This window comes from Canis lupus, chromosome X (assembly GCF_011100685.1).
Source record: "Canis lupus familiaris isolate Mischka breed German Shepherd chromosome X, alternate assembly UU_Cfam_GSD_1.0, whole genome shotgun sequence".
NCBI lineage: Eukaryota > Metazoa > Chordata > Mammalia > Carnivora > Canidae > Canis > Canis lupus.
This window is the reverse complement of record NC_049260.1, coordinates 32,291,729-32,309,668: the sequence shown is the minus strand read 5'-3', so window position 1 is coordinate 32,309,668 and position 17,940 is coordinate 32,291,729. Positions and strand designations below refer to the sequence as shown.

General features: G+C 39.5%; 1 protein-coding gene and 1 pseudogene across 2 annotated transcripts in view; both read right to left on the bottom strand.

The window, feature by feature from the left end:
• Positions 1-17,940, bottom strand: part of PRRG1 (proline rich and Gla domain 1) — a 146,190-nt gene that overhangs the window by 23,091 nt on the left and 105,159 nt on the right. The gene's annotated exons all lie outside the window — the stretch shown is intronic.
• LOC119878061 lies at positions 9,261-10,863 on the bottom strand (annotated as a pseudogene).

Sequence of the window (17,940 nt, the reverse complement as noted above, 5' to 3'; positions counted from 1 at the left end):
GGATCATCCCCTGCATATTCTCAGACCATAATGCCTTGAAATTAGAACTAAATCACAACAAGAAGTTTGGAAGGACGTCAAACACATGGAGGTTAAGGACCATCCTGCTAAAAGATGAAAGGGTCAACCAGAAAATTAAGGATACAGCAAAAGCAGTCCTGAGGGGGAAATACATCGCAATACAAGCATCCCTCAAAAAACTGAAAGAACTCAAATACAAAAGCTAACCTTACACCTAAAGGAGCTAGAGAAAAAACAGCAAATAGATCCTACACCCAGCAGAAGAAGAGAGTTAATAAAGATTCGAGCAGAACTCAATGAAATCGAGACCAGAAGAACTGTGGAACAGATCAACAAAACCAGGAGTTGGTTCTTTGAAAGAATTAATAAGATAGATAAACCATTAGCCAGCCTTATTAAAAAGAAGAGAGAAAAGACTCAAATTAATAAAATCATAAGTGAGAAAGGAGAGATCACTACCAACACCAAGGAAATACAAACGATTTTAAAAACACATTATGAACAGCTATACGCCAATAAATTAGGCAATCTAGAAGAAATGGACGCATTTCCGGAAAGCCACAAATTACCAAAACTGGATCAGGAAGAAATAGAAAACCTGAAGAGGCCAATAACCAGGGAGGAAATTGAAGCAGTCATCAAAAACCTCCCAAGACACAAAAGTCCAGGGCCAGATGGCTGCCCTGGGGAATTCTATCAAATATTTAAAGAAGAAACCATACATATTCTACTAAAGCTGTTTGGAAAGATAGAAAGAGATGGAGTACTTCGAAATTCATTCTGTGAGGCCAGCATTACCTTAATTCCAAAACCAGACAAAGATCCCACCAAAAAGGAGAATTATAGACCAATATCCCTGATGAACATGGATGCAAAAATTCTCAACAAGATACTAGCCAATAGGATACAACAGTACATTAAGAAAATTATTCACCATGACCAAGTAGGATTTATTCCCGGGACACAAGGCTGGTTCAACACTCTGGTAAGGCTGGTAAAACAATCAATGTGATTCATCATATCAGCAAGAGAAAAACCAAGAACCCTATGATCCTCTCAATAGATGCAGAGAAAGCATTTGACAAAATACAGATCCATTCCTGATCAAAACTCTTCAGAATGTAGGGATAGAGGGAACATTCCTCAACATCTTAAAAGCCATCTATGAAAAACCCACACGAAATATAAATCTCAATGGGGAAGCACTGGGAGCCTTTCCCCTAAGATCAGGAACAAGACAGGGATGTCCACTCTCACCACTGCTATTCAACATAGTACTAGAAGTCCTAGCCTCAGCAACCAGACAACAAAAAGACATTAAAGGCATTCAAATTGGCAAAGAAGTCAAACTCTCCCTCTTTGCCGATGACATGATACTCTACATAGAAAACCCAAGAGACTCCACCCCAAGATTGCTAGAACTCATATAGCAATTTGGCAGTGTGGCAGGATACAAAATCAATGCCTAGAAGTCAGTGGCATTTCTATACACTAACAATGAGACTGAAGAAAGAGAAATTAAGGAGTCAATCCCATTTACAATTGCACCCAAAAGCATAAGAGACCTAGGAATAAACCTAACCAAAGAGGCAAAGGATGTATACCCTAAAAACTATAGAACACTTCTGAAAGAAATTGAGGAAGACACAAAGAGATGGAAAAATATTCCATGCTCTTGGATTGGCAGAATTAATATTGTGAAAATGTCAATGTTACCCAGGGCAATTTACCCGTTTAATGCAATCCCTATCAAAATACCATGGACTTTCTTCAGAGAGTTAGAACAAATATTTTAAGATTTGTGTGGAATCAGAAAAGATCCCGAATAGCCAGGGGATATTTAAAAAACAAAACCATATCTGGGGGCATCACAATGCCAGATTTCAGGTTGTACTACAAAGCAGTGGTCATCAAGACAGTGTGGTACTGGCACAAAAACAGACACATAGATAAATGGAACAGAATAGAGAACATAGAAGTGGACTCTCAACTGTATGGTCAACTGATATTCGATGAAGGAGGAAAGACTATCCACTGGAAGAAAAACAGTCTAAATGTGAGACAAGATTCCATCAAAATCTTAGAGGAGAACACAGGCAACACCGTTTTTGAACTCGGCCACAGTAACTTCTTGCAAGATACATCCATGAAGTCAAAAGAAACAAAAGCAAAAATGAACTATTGGGACTTCATCAAGATAAGAAGCTTTTGCACAGCAAAAGATACAGTCAACAAAAACTAAAAGACAACCTACAGAGTGGGAGAAGATATTTGCAAATGACATATCAGATAAAGGGCTAGTGTCCAAGATCTATAAAGAACTTATTAAACTCAACACCAAAGAAACAAACAATCCAATTATGAAATGGGCAAAAGACATGAACAGAAATGTCATAGAGGAAGACATAGACATGGCCAACACACTCATGAGAAAATGCTCCGCATCACTTGCCATCAGGGAAATACAAATCCAAACCACAATGAGATCCCACCTCACACCAGTGAGAATGGGGAAAATTAACAAGGCAGGAAACCACAAATGTTGGAGAGGATGCGGAAAAAAGAGAACCCTCTTACCCTGTTGGTGCGAATGTGAACTGGTGCAGCCACTCTGGAAAACTGTGTGGAGATTCCTCAAAGAGTTAAAAATAGACCTGCCCTACGACCCAGCAATTGCACTGCTGGGGATTTACCCCAAAGATGTAGATGCAGTGAAACGCTGGGACACCTGCACCCCGATGTTTCTAGCAGCAATGTCCACAATAGCCAAACTGGGGAAGGAGCCTCAGTTCTCATCAAAAGGTGAATGGATAAAGAAGATGTGGTTTATGTATACAATGGAATATTACTCAGCCATTAGAAACGACAAATACCCACCATTTGCTTCAACGTGGATGGAACTGGAGGGTATTATGCTGAGTGAAATAAGTCAGTCGGAGAAGGACAAACATTATATGGTCTCATTCATTTGGGGAATATAAATAATAGTGAATGGGAATAGAAGGGAACGGGGAAGAAATGTGTAGGAAATATCAGAAAGGGAGACAGAACATGTAGACTCCTAACTCTGGGAAATGAACTAGGGGTGGTGGAAGGGGAGGAGGGCGGGGGTTAGGGGTGACTGGGCTATGGGCACTGAGGGGGGCACTTGATGGGATGAGCACTGGGTGTTATTCTGTATGTTGGCAAATTGAACACCAATAAAAAATAAATTTATTATTATAATAAAATAAAAAGACCAAGAAAATTAACAGCTAATTTTTGAAAGGATAAATGAAATCAAATGATCAGAAAACCTCTCTGGAATTCTTAAACCACCTTTGATTTTCTCGAAATTCACTTGTTCGTTCATTCATTCATTCAATTATCCTTTCTGTTCTCAAGCCTTTGGGGTAAAAATGTTCATCTCTTCTGTCAGGAGATCTTCAAGCAAGAACAACTCTACCCATTGCTTGGAGTCAGTGGCAACACTCTGAGTCCCTGCTAATACTCCTGTAGCTGGCTTCAGTTGGGCACCTTCTGACAGAGGCATTTTCTATGGAAATAGGGAAGACTGGTCCCGGGTTCAGGAAATCGGTTTTGTTGATGCAATACCCAGACATACCTAGGATCACGAGACCCATTTCCACATTTGAATCAGTACCTATAGATCAATATGAACTTTGTCCTCCAATAATTACTTGGCAGGACACTCCCAAGATACTGCTAGTATTTTGAAAGTCAAAAAAAATTGCAGAACATATGGAATATTACTTGTTTATTTTGGAATGATTTTGAAGATTTTTAAAAATTTATAAATGTAGATATTACATTATAGAATGTTGATAAAATGAAAAAAAATTTTAAAAAACAATGAACTAGAGTAAGGAAAAAAAGAGAAGATTCAGACAAAATCAGAAATAAAAGAGGAAGGACGCCTGGGTGTCTCCGTGGTTGAGCCTTTGGCTCAGGCCATGATCCCAGAGTTCCAGGATTGAGTCCCACATTGGGCTTCCTGCATGGAACCTGCTTTTCCATCTGCCTATGTCTCTGCCTCTCTCTCTGAGTCTTTCATGAGTAAATAAATAAAATCTTAAAAAAAATAAAAGAGGAGACAATTACAACAGAAATACAAATGAACTTAAAGAGACTACTACAATTACAGTTGACTTAGAATTCGAACTGCAGAAGTCCACTTACATGTGGACTTTTTACAGTACCATAAGTGTATTTTCTTTAATGATTTTCTTAGTAACATTTCATTTTATCTAGCTTTATTGTAAGAATACAGTATTATAACACATATAAAATATGTGTTGACTAGCTATTTGTATTATTGGTAAGGCTTCTGGTTAATAGTAGGCTGTTAGTAGTAAAGTTTCTGGGGAGTCAAAAGTTATTCTCATATTTCTGACTGCCCGGGGGTTGGTGCACCTAACTCCCATGTTGTTCAACTATATGTAACAACAAACTGGAAAAACTAGAAAAAATGGATAATTTCTGAGAAACCTACAACCTACCAAAACAGAATCATGACGAAATAGAAAATATGAATAGACCAATTAGTAGTAATGAGACTGAATCAGTAATCAAAAACTGCCCAACAAAGAAAAGTCCAGGATTAGACAGTTTTACTGTAGGATTCTGCCAGACATTTAAAAAAGAATACAAATTCTTATCAAACTACTCCAAAAAAATTTGCAGAACATTTCCAAATTCATTTTACAAGGGCAACATTTTGATACTAAAACCAGACAAGGATATCACAAGAAAATTAGAAGTCAATATCTCTGGTGAACATAAATATTAAACTCAACAAAGTATTAGTAAACCAAATTAAATAATACTTTAATAGGATTATGTACCATTATCAAGGGGCATTTACTCCAGGGATGCAAGGTTGGTTCACCAGACACAAATCAATCAATGCAATATACCACTTTAACAAAATGAAGGTTAAAAATCGTATCATTTCAATAGATGCAGAAAAAAGGAATCTGGCAAAATTCAACATCTATTTAAGATTAAAAACCCTAAACAGGGACACCTGGGTGGCTCAGTGGTTGAGCATCTGCCTTCAGCTCAGGGCGTGATCCCGGGTGCTGGGATCAAGTCCCACATCAGGCTCCCCTCATCGAGCCTGCTTCTCCCTTTGTCTGTGTCTCTCATGAATAAATAAGTAAAATCTGTAAAAAAATCTCTCAACAAATTGAGTATACAAAGATACCTCAGCATAATAATGGTCACAAAGAACAAGCTATGACATCACCCACAATGGTAAAAGCTTTTCCTCTGAGATCAGGATTGAGACAAAGGTGCCCGCTCTCACCACTCATATTCATTATACTACTGGAAGTCCTCGCCAGAGCATGCAGGCAAGAAATACAAAAAGCATCCATATTAGAAAGGAAAAAGTCAAATTGTCTTTGCAGATGATATACTTTTATATCTAGAAAGTCTTAAAGACTCCACCAAAAACCTGTTAGAAATAATGAATTCAGAAAAGTTACAGGATACAAAATCAACACAAACAGTTCCATTCTATACACTAAAAACAAGAAATAAAGAATACAATTCCATTTACATTAGCATCAAAACCAATAGAATACTTAAGGATAAATTTAACCAAGGAGGTGAAAGCTCTGTATACTGAAAACTTTAGAATTTCATGAAATTGAAGATGACAGATATATAGAAAAATATCCTGTGTTCATAGATCAGAAGAACTGATATGGTTAAAATGTCCATACTACCGAAAGTCATCTATAGATTCACTGTAAACCTTATGAAAATTCCTATGGAGCAACAAAAGACCCAGAATATCCAAAGCAATCTGAAGAAAGAACATAGCTGGACACATTGTACCTCCTGAATTAAACAATCAAAATAATATGGCACTGGCATGAAAACAGACACATAGTCCAATGGAACATAATCAAAAACTCAGAAATAAACTCTTGCATAAATGTTCAATTAATAATTGACAAGGGAGCAAAGAATAGTCAGTGGGGAAAGGACAGTGTCTTTGATACATTGTGGTGGGAAAATTGAGAAACCACATGCAGAAGAATGAAACTGGACCCCTATCTTATAACATTCCCAAAAATTAACTCAAAAAGGATTAAAGGCTTAAACCTAAGACCTGAAGCCATAAAACTCCTTGAAGATCACACAGGAAAAAAAGTTTTTTGATAATGGTTTTGGATATAAAACAAAAAGCACAAGCAACAAAAGCAAAAAAAAAAAGGGGGGGGGGACTGCATTAATCTAAAAAACTTCTGCATAGCAAAAGAAACCGTAAATCAATAAGGCAAACTCTGGAATAGAAGACAGTATCTGGAAAGCATATATCTGATAAGGAGTTAATATGCAAAATATATAAAGAACTTATACAACTCAATTATAACGTGGGTAGAGAACCTGAATAAACATTTTTCCAAAGAGGTACAGATGGCTAACAAGTCTATGAAACAGTGCTCAACATCATTAGTCAATTAGGGAAATGCAAATCAAAGCCACAATGAGATATCACTTCACTTGTGTTAGAATGGCTATCATTAAAAAGACAAGAAATAGGGGCAGTCTGGGTCGCTCAGCAGTTTAGCGCTGCCTTCAGCTCAGGGCATGATCCTGGAGACCAGAGATTGGGTCCCACGTCGGGCTCCCTGCATAGAGCCTGCTTCTCCCTCTGCCTGTGTCTCTGCATCTCTCTCAATCTCTGTGTGTGTCTCATGAATAAATAAATAAAATCTTAAAAAAAAAGACAAGAAATATTGAGTAATGGCAAGGACGTGGAAAAAGGGAAACCCTTGTGCACTGTTGGTGGAACTATAAACCAATACTGCTGGTATGGACATCAGTGGACACTCTTCAAAAAATTAAAAATAGAACTGCTACATGATCCAGCAATTTCTTTTCTGGTTTTTATCCCAAAGAAATTAAAACAGGATCTCAAAGATACATCTGCTTCCCAATGTTTAATGCAACATTACTCACACTAGGCCACATATAGAAAGAACCTAAATATTGATCAGTGGATAGATGGATAAAGAAGATGCCATTTTCAACAACTTGGATGAAACTTGACATTATATGAAATAAGTCAGAAAGACAAATGCTGTATTCTGTCAATTATATATAAAACTTAAAAAGCCCAACTCAGAGAGTAGAATGGTTGTTATCATAAGCTGGGGGTTGAAGCAAACGGGGAGATGTTGATCAAATGGTACCAACTTTGGAGATCTAATGTATAGTATGATCATTATAATTAATGGTATTATATCCTTGAATATTGCTAAGAGAATAAACCTTAAGCAATCTCACCACCAAATAGAAACGATAGTCATATGAAGTGTTGGAGGCTTTTGCTAAGGCTATGGTGGCAATCAAATCCCAACATGTAAGTGTATCAAATCAACATGTAAGTGTATCATTGTATACCTTAAAATTATACAGTTACATCTCTAAATTATATCTCAAAACATTGTAATAAAGCAAATCAACAATGATCAAGCTTCATTCCAGGAATAAAAAAAAAAATAACTGCACACAGGAAAATCTATTAAAGTAATTCAGAACATTAGTAGATTAAAGGAGAAAATACATATGATAATAGTATTTGGAATTTATTTTTTTTAGGATTTTATTTATTTATTCATGAGAGACATAGACAGTGAGGCAGAGACAGACAGAGGGAGAAGCCGGCTCCTTGCAGGGAGCCCTATTTGGGACTTGATCCCCAGACGCGGGATCACGACCTGAGCCGATGGCAGAAGCTCAACCACTGAGCCACCCAGGTGCCCCAGAGTTTAGTGGTTGTAAAAAATTATTTGATTATTGTCTGTACCCTCTACACAACCTCTTGTTTTCTCCTTCTGGAATTTCTACTGAGTGGTTATTATTGTACAATGTCTTCTATGATTATGAATTATTAATGTCATGAATTATTTCTTTCTTGGGGATTCAGTCTACTTCATATTATCAAATATTTGATGTTCAGCATCTTTGTTTTCTTTTTTTTTTAATTTTTATTTATTTATGATAGTCACAGAGAGAGAGAGGCAGAGACATAGGTAGAGGGAGAAGCAGGCTCCATGCACCAGGAGCCCGACGTGGGATTCGATCCAGGATCGCGCCCTGGGCCAAAGGCAGGCGCCAAACCGCTGCGCCACCCAGGGATCCCAGCATCTTTGTTTTCAATGCTTATACTGAGTAGGGTTTTCTTTATACTAAATCATTAGAAAGTATGCATAAAAACTAATAACCAGAGGTTTTGTCATGGCAGCATGCATTCCTCGCACTGATGTCTATTTGAAATCATACCTGTGTCTCTAGAGAAGCCTAAAACACAGTCCCATAGTCACTGACAACAAGGGTGAACCTGCCAAGCAGGTAATCCACTATGCCAGTTTCCAGGGCCCCCAAGTTGTTAAAGAGAATTAATAAACATTAACACTTGCATGACATAATGAGCTAAATAAAAAAGATTCAGATAAAGTTGAATACTCCATTTATTTTAATCCCTGCCCAATCCCATTTTTCACTTCTTTCTCAGAAGCTATTATGAATGCTAGATCATGTTTCTTCTATACTTTTGTCATACACATGCATCTTCAGGAACCAGGGCTCCAAATCACCCATCTCACCCCATCCCACATAAGCACACTATAAGGAAGTGGAAGTTTTCTAATGACAATATGCATGTCCTGCACCGGGGACCAAAGGCAACTACTCTCATACCTTGGAGAAAGCCAGCCTAAGGTTCAGTTTCTCTTATCACTGTTGCCCGTGGTGAGCTTATCAAAGAGGTACTCTGCCATGATGGCTTCTGGGGTCCCTTTCTTGCTATCTAGAATCAACAAACATATTAGTATCTACATATTGTAACAAACTAAGTTTTCAGGTAAAGTTGAAGACCTCCTTTACTTGAATCTCTGCCACCCCCATTTCTGTCACTCTTTCCCCAGATGAACCCTAATCATAATTTTCAGGCAATATTTTTATACTTTTACTATGCACAGGGTCCCACATTTATCAGGGCCTGAGGCCACCGCCCCACACACAGTCTATAAGTGTTTAATTTGAGGTAGATGGGGTTTGGTGGGTAGAGACACTCCTGAATACCTGTTGTAAAACTTAAAAGGTGAAGGGTTTGCACGGGAATCAACCAGAGACCTTTTTAAAGTTTTGAACCAAATAACTTTATTGAAACCAAACAACTTTATTATTTATTCATTCATTCATTCATTCATTCATTCATTATTTATTTATTTATTTATTTATTTATTTATTTATTTATTTATTTATTTATAATTTATGGCAGAACTGGAAGAAAAAAACCTGAAGGTTCTGCCAAGGCAATACTGCAACATGCACGCTCGGCGGGGCGCCCAGGGGAAGTCGCCCTGGGCCCTGCCCGGGGGAGGTGTCCGTGCCAGGTCAGTTCTCTTTGTGGCTGTGGCGCAGGGTGAGCCTGTCGAACGGGTACTCAGCCGGGCCGGCTTCCGGGGCCCCCACGCTGCGCAGGCTGGTGCCGTAGCCTCCCAGAGCTCTTGGATGGCCTTGCCTCGCTCGCTCGCTCGCTCGCTCGCTCACGGAGGGAGCGGGCCTCCAGGAAGTCGCAGAGCTGGGCGTCGTTCTGGTCGGTGGCCAGCCGGTGCAGGTCAGGTCGAGCAGGCAGGCTCTGGTTCACGCGCTTCTCCAGGTGCAGGGCGCACTCCGTGGCCCTCGGGCCGCTCTCCCAGGCGTCGCGGTCGGGCTTCTTGACGTCGCGCAGACGGATGCGGCCCCCGCGCCGGTTCTGCAGCTCCACGAGCATCTCGGCGTGCTGGGTCTCCTCGCGGGCCTGGCGCTGGAAGAAGCGGGCCAAGTTCCTCAGGGCCCCGTCGTCGCGCTCGAAGGAGAAGGCCATGGACTGGTAGACGTAGGAGGCGGACAGCTCCAGGCTGATCCGGCTGTCGACGGCGGCCTCGCAGTCGGGGTGCTAGTTCTGGCGAACCTGGGAGATGGGCGCGGCGGCCATGGCTGGCGGCCCGGGCACCGGGACGAGGGCGAACACGTCGCGGAAACGAGAGCCACGGAGTGGGCAACGGCGGGGCCGACTTCGGTGGTGGCCTCGGAGATTGCCCAGCGTGAGCGGTGAGGGAGGCCGGAGCCCGAATCAGTGGCGGTTGATCTGAGGGAAGTGGCGGTTGAGATGGGAGACAGCTCTGGGAGGGGACCGGAAATGTCGTCCAGGGAAGGGGGCGCACTTCCGGCTCAGCGAGGGCCGCAAAGGCTGTGTTCTAGGTTCTGTTGGAGCCTGAGTGAGGCAGAGTGACCCTGTGCTGAGCACCTGGCGCTTATTAAATTTTGCGATAGTGTGTCTACCCAAGTACTTTATTTTGTTCTCTGAGCCTATCACAGGCTGATCTTATTCAAATTCAAATTCAGACTCTTATTCAAATTCAGTCTCATTCAATTCAAATTCATATTCTTAAAATTCTGAGTGTAAATTCAAATTTTTTGAAGTTTTCTCCTGTTTCCTGTAGTTTTTTTTTTAACTTCAGATATTGTTCCATTTTTTGATCATGACCTTCTTTTTCACTTTCCAGAATTATTTTACAAACCTTTGTCCATATTTAGGAAAAAAAAGGCACATTTGATTAGCCTAGGTAATTAGCATGTATGCAATCCACAGTTATGATGTCCATTTCACTAACAGACTTTTCCTTGGAACAGGAAGGCACAATATGTCAATAAGGGAGCAGTCTCCTCCTTGGGGATACATGGCAGGATACTTGCAGGTAAGATAGGGACCCTCCCTCTTGCCAAAACAAAGATGGCAATTCTGATGATGAAAGAGTAGTGTTTTCCCCTTCTTTCTAGATAGATGTGCCTCAGTTGTTTCCCTTCTGCTATGTTGGTCTGCATTTGTCTCAACCTCACTCAATGTCTTTGCTGTGTAGTTTTGGGAGCTGAAAGGTCAAATACTATAACTGCTTACTTACAATATAAGTAGGGTTTGGGGACGTCTCAGAGCAGGGCAGATAAAACATCTGTTCAGAGTAGCTCTTTAATCTCATGGTTGACCTGGGACCGGCTGCAGTAAAACTATTCTTGAGATTTCTCTGCATGTGATTGGTTTTCCATGCAGATGTATTGACTTACCTGAATTAACTAATCTGATAACATCTTGCTTTACCTATCTTCCAAGAATTCCTCATCATTTCTGGTCTACTACTGAGAATCCTTCTGTGTGTGTGTGTGTGTGTGTGTGTGTGTGTGTGTGTAGGTTTTGTGTATATTTTTAGCCACGACTATAATTCAGTTATCATTGTTTATTTCTAAAACTTAAAATAATTTTCTGAATAGGTAATACATTCTCAGGGGTCAAAGCCACACAGCTCTCTTCTCTGCAGGTGACCAGTGTGGTATTACTTGTTACAATTAGGAGGAAAAAGAAGAGAAAAAGGAAGAAATAATATTCAAAACAGAGGAAAGTCTGAAATACATTTTAGAAGCACTTTTTTTTGTATTTTTTTTTATTGGAGTTCGATTTGCCAACATGTAGCATATCATCCAGTGCTCATCCTGTCAAGTTCTCATCCTATCAAGTGCCCCCCCTCAGTGCCCGTCACCCAGTCACCCCATCCCCCCATCCACCTCCCCTTCCACTACCCCTTGTTTGTTTCTCAGAGTTAGGTGTCTCTCATGTTCTGTCCCCTTCTCTGATATTTCCCACTCATTTTCTCTCCTTTCCCCTTTATTCCCTTTCACTAAGACCATATAATGTTTGTCCTTCTCTGATTGACTTACTCAACTCAGCATAATACCCTCCAGTTCCATCCATATTGAAGCAAATGATGGGTATTTGTTGTTTCTAATGGCTGAGTAATATTCCATTGTATACATAGACCACATCTTCTTTATCCATTCATCTTTCAATGGACACCGAGGCTCCTTCCCCAGTTTGGCTATTGTGGACATTACTGCTATAAGCATCGGGATGCAGGGTGTCCTGGCATTTCAGTGCATCTGTATCTTTGGGGTGAATCCCCTGGAGTGCAATTGCTGGGTCAGAGGGTAGCTCTATTTTTAACTCTTTGAGGGACCTCCACACAGTTTTCCAGAGTGGCTGCACCAGTTCATATTCCCACCAACAGTGCAAGAGGGTCCCCCCTTTCTCCACATCCTCTCCAACATTTGTTGTTTCCTCTCTTGTTAATTTTCCCCATTCTCACTGGTGTGAGGTGGTATCTCATTTGGTTTTGATTTGTATTTCCCTGATGGCAAGGGATGTGGAGCATTTTCTCATGTGCTTGTTGGCCATGTCTATGTCTTCTTTGGTGAAATTTCTGTTCATGTCTTTTGCCCATTTCATGATTGGATTGTTTGTTTCTTTGCTGTTGAGTTTAATAAGTTCTTTATAGATCTTGGATACTAGCCCTTTGTCTGATATGTCACTTGCAAATATCTTCTCCTATTCTGTAGGTTGTCTTTGAGTTTTGTTGGCTTTTTCTTTTGCTGTGCAGATGCTTTTTATCTTGATGAAGTCCCAATAGTTCATTTTTGCTTGTTTCCGTTGCCTTCATGGATGTATCTTGGAAGAAGTTGCTGTGGCCGAGTTCAAAAAGGGTGTTGCCTGTGTTCTCCTCTAGGATTTTGATGGATTCTTGTCTTACATTTAGATCTTTCATCCATTTTGAGTTTATCTTTGTGTCTGCTGTAAGAGAATGGTTTAGTTTCATTCTTCTGCACATGGCTGTCCAATTTTCCCAGCAGCATTTATTGAGGAGACTGTCCTTTTTCCAGTGGATAGTCTTTCCTGCTTTGTCGAATATCAGTTGACCATAGAGTTGAGGGCCCATTTCTGGGTTCTCTATTCTGTTCCATTGATCTATGTTTCTGTTTTTGTGCCAGTATTACACTGTCTTCATGATCACAGCTTTGTAGTACAACTTGAAATCCGGCATTGTGATGCCCCCGGCTCTGGTTTTCTTTTCCAATATTCCCCTGGCTATTCGGGGTCTTTTCTGATTCCACAGAAATCTTAAGATGATTTGTTACAACTCTCTGAAGAAAGTCCATGGTGTTTTGATAGGGATTGCATTAAATGTGTAAATTGCCCTGGGTAGCATTGACATTTTCACAGTGTTCATTCTGCCAATCCATGAGCATGGAATATTTTTCCATCTCTTTGTGTCTTCCTCACTTTCTTTCAGAAGTGTTCTGTAGTTTTAGTTTTTAGGGTATAGATTCTTTACCTCTTTGGTTAGTTTTATTCCTAGGTATCTTATGCTTTTGGGTGCAATTGTTAATGGGATTGACTACTTAATTTCTCTTTAGAAGCACCTTCTTCTCAAATACACATGGATTATTTGCCAAGAAAATTCGTATTCTAGGCCATACTAAGTCTCAATACATTTCAAATGATTCAAATCATACAAGATTATAAGAGAAATATCTTAAATAAAGAAATCTACCTTAACAACTAGAAAAAGAAGAATGATCTATACGCAAAGCAGACAGAAGGCAGGAAATGATAACAGAGCAAAAAATTCAGTGGAACAAAAGAAAAATATGTCGACTACGTAAAACTAAATGGATTGAAATTAAAAAAAGATAAATGTCTAGAAGACTGATCAGGAAAAAAGAGAGGAGACATAAATTAGCAATATCAAGAATGAGAGAAGAGATTACAGGTCATAAAAAAGGAACAATACTGCTATGCCTGACTTAGGCTAATTATGATTTATCTAGATACGTTATTACTCTCCTAAATTGGGGTTCTTTTAGTAAGGAATAAGGGGGTGAAGTAGTTTTTAGATCAGTAATCAACAGTTTCAGTCTCATTTCTATTCATTAGTAACTTAGAATCCATTAATTCAGGCAATTACTTTCTTTCCTCTCCAAGAATGTTGATGGGAGGGCAGTCCATAATCAACCTGCACAGGATTCCTAGGATAATAGAAGTGAATAATACAGGAGCTGGTAGAGAGGCAAAAAGAATGTTGTATACTGGAATAAAATAGCTTTTTTATGATAAAGTGAAGAGATATTAAAATCCCTAGTACATAATTATTTATCTCCGTTTTGTCTAGAGTTTGCCCTAAGTTTTAGTATTTTAAAATAGAAAACAATAGGGGTACCTGTGTGACTTGGTTGGTTAAGCATCCGACTCTTAATTTCACCTCTGGTTATAATCTCAGGGTTGTAAGATTGAGCCCCACATCAGGGGCTACCTCTGTCCTTCTGCCCCCACCCCTTAACTGCTTATGTGCTTATGCTCTCTAAAATACATAAATATTTAAAATGGAAAACAACAAATTAGAATTTCTTTCTTTTCTTTTTTTTTTTTTTTAGATTTGAGAAAGGGTGGGTACAAGGAGAAGGAGAGAGAGACTCTCAAGCAGACTCTACACAGAGCATGAAGCCTCATGTGGGGCTTGATCCCAGTACCCCAAGATCATGACGTGAGCTGAAATCGAATCGGATACCAACCAATAGAGCCACCCAGGCACCCCTGGAATGGAATAGTTTGAATGAAAAGCTAATATAAATTCTAAGTTAATGGGGAATTATTATTTTTACTAATTTATCTCATTTTAGTTATTAGTATGCACCTGAATCTTTATAACAATGTATTTCAAAGTAATAAAAATGAATCTCTGTAGAATTGAAAAATTTCATTAACTTTATAAATAGAAATAATTCTTTATCATCTCTTCTACATCTTCAGACATTAATCTGGAATTATAATGAAACCTCATCAGTTTATTTAGCTTAAAGACAGCTCCTTTGAAAATTATCTTACTATCAAACAAAACAAATTCAGAATTATCTAAAAGTTCAGGTTGCCACTTCTCAGATAATAACAGGAAATCTCAGCCTACCTCTATATTCATTCCTAACTGGTCCTATTATATTGCAAGTTTTATTAGGTTTACTCCTCTTCAAGACATCCTGTTTTGTGCTCCAAGTGTATCAGCTACATGGTATGATGCTTATGAGTAGGAGGTTAGTAATCAAAAGCCACAAGTTCCAATTACAGTCAGAAGTTACATGTATCATTAGTCTTTTTGGCATTCACAATATTGGTCCAGAGATGGGAAGAATATTACCTAATTTGCCTGTCCCAAACGGTATTGTTCTCAAGCCTTTTAAAATGCAAAATTAAAAATCCAGCTAAGTACCAGCCACCAATGTTTCCATTTCAGTCATATCTGAACTTGAATAAGTATATTGTGATGTGTCTTAATGGCCTAATGGGAATCAGGATAAGAAACCTAGAGGTAATTTGTTTCTTGGTAAAACCCCTGGTAAAATTATCACCAATCAAATCAGGAGAGAACTGTGTTCAATGCAAAGTGAGGGAAGGGGAGAGAGGAAGACACTGAATTAGGAGACCTGGATCCTATTTTGGGCTGTACCAATCAGTATCCTGCTATGGAAAAAGGAGTAAATGGGCCTCTGTAAGGCTATTATTTGAAAAATGAAGAGTTTGACCGATTTGGTTTTCATAGACTATCAATTATAAATATTATTGGAACCTATTCCATGAAATCTTTCTTTAGCCATGGAATGGAGGGAAAAATCAGCCTTTAGTCTATTCATGACAAGCAGTGACTAGTATCAAATATTATCTTTGGGAATGGAAAATACCTTAACATTCAAATAATAATGCTGTTTTACATTATGGCATTAGTGCAAGTCTTTAAAGCATACACTTGAAGAAAAGGCAGAGCCCTCTTTTTGCTCCTTGGTTGTTTTATATGCAGTGGGGGAATAAATCATCTGTTTCAGCTTGAGGGTACACCCTAAGACCTAAGGCTAACAATATAGGGCTATCACAAAGTTCCAATTCCCTTTGCCACTGATTTTATTGTACCTTGGAACTGGCTAAGTGAAATCTTATTTCTACAGTTACTGATATTCCAACTAATGAGAACCACTATCAGCCTCATCTTAGGGGAGACTATGCCCTAACACTGGGGGGATAAGGGGAAACAGTGACATCCCCAAATATTAAAGGAATCAGCAGCTACTTACTATAACTGAAACTGATTTACAGTGGTGGCTGCACCCAGATGGGAATCTTTGAGTGGGCAGGTGATTCGTTCCTGTATTACATTATCAAATATACTGTGAATTGAAAAGCATACTATTTTTTATGTATTAGAAAAGAAAAAAATGCTTTCAATTAATCCATGACATGTTATTGATTATAAGCTGCACATCAATATAAAGTGTGAATAGGTGATCAATGAAATATGGTGATATGTTTTCATCCACTTGTCTGAATACATTTATCAAAGTAGCTACTTTTTAAAATATTCATAATTGTTTATACTTCTTGGTAACTTATTTTTTGGCCCTAATAGCCTACAGCAGTTTTATGTACAAAGACAGAAAACATTAATAAAGAAAAAATTCACATTGTCTGTTGGATATTGTGTCAGTTTACATTTCAGTCTCATCCTAGAATGGACAGTTTCTGACTTTTTTCCTTTCCTTTTGTGGAAGGAGAGGTTTAGAGTATTCCTTGGGAAATAGGTAAAACCCTGTTCTCTAAATTCATAGCTAACCTCCTTCTAGCATGCTATGGGAGGCATAACCCATTTTATTTTCAAATAAAATTAGTAGATGCATAACGATTTAACAAGCAAAGTTGCTGATCTAGGTTTCTACCCAAATCCCAATTTGAATGTGAAAGTTTCATTCTCATCAATTCCAGTGACTGATTGCAGCTCACTGTTAGATAATGGGAGCCTTTTCTCTTTTTTTTTAAGGTTTTATTTATTTATTCATAAGAGACACAGAGAGAAAGAGACGCAGAGACACAGGCAGAGGGAGAACCAGGCTCCATGCAGGGAGCCTGACGTGGGATTCAATCCCGGGTATCCAGGATCAGGCCCTGGGCTGAAGGCGGCGCTAAACCACTGAGCCACCCGGGCTGCCCAATGGGAGCCATTTCTAACAAGGACAGTACCACCTATCAAGCAATTACGCATCCTAAAATAGTAGCAAGGTAGCTGATAGGGTCACCCGGATAGCTACTGCACATGCTAGGTTAGCGTGTCACGTTTCACAGTGACAGTTACTCTTTAGACCCTAAGGCTTTGAACTACTGGGGAGAGCTCTAAAAAATCCAGTTGTTTGGATTAGGTATATGAAGAGAACACTGACATTTCATTCCGAGTAGACATCTGCTTAAGCAGTGGAATGGCTGATGTACCTCACTCCTGCTCCCTGTGGACTGGAGGAAAAGCAAGGTAGAGAACAGACCTTTTCTGAAGATTAAAACAAGGGTGTAAGAATTTCCCACCATTTAGGTAGATCCTGTGGAAACTTGACCCATGTTGCAGCTACTTTGTCCCAGAGGGCTGTTTGCCAGGCAAAAGGCCCCAACAACAAGATGTGAGGCATGCACAGGATAGAAGCCAGCTGGGGAAGGGGCTAGAAGAGTCCAACACCGAGTTGTAACTCCTATTCCTAGAACTGTGTTGTGCAGAGGTTTCTTTTAGGGACCTCTTGAAGAACATCGTGCACCTCCCACTGAACTTAAAATTAGGTTCACCAAAGAATTAGTGACAGCCAAAAAGGAGAGCAATAGTAGTTAAGTTAGAGACATCTGTCCCCTTTCCCCTTCCTTCCCCTCAAAATACTTAAGGAGAGAGATGTGAAGGGGTAAGAGTTAAAGAGCAGATCATGCTCCTCTCCTCATTCCATGATCTTAAGGTCTAGTAGGAGCTGAAGGAGCAAAGGAGAAAAAAAGTGGGCATAAAGGAAATCCAACAGTGAAGTTTTATTTATTTATTTATTTTATTATTTTTTTTATTTATTTATGATAGTCACAGAGGTCGGGGGGGCAGAGACACAGGCAGAGGGAGAAGCAGGCTCCATGCACCGGGAGCCCGATGTGGGATTCGATCCCGGGTCTCCGGGATCGCGCCCTGGGCC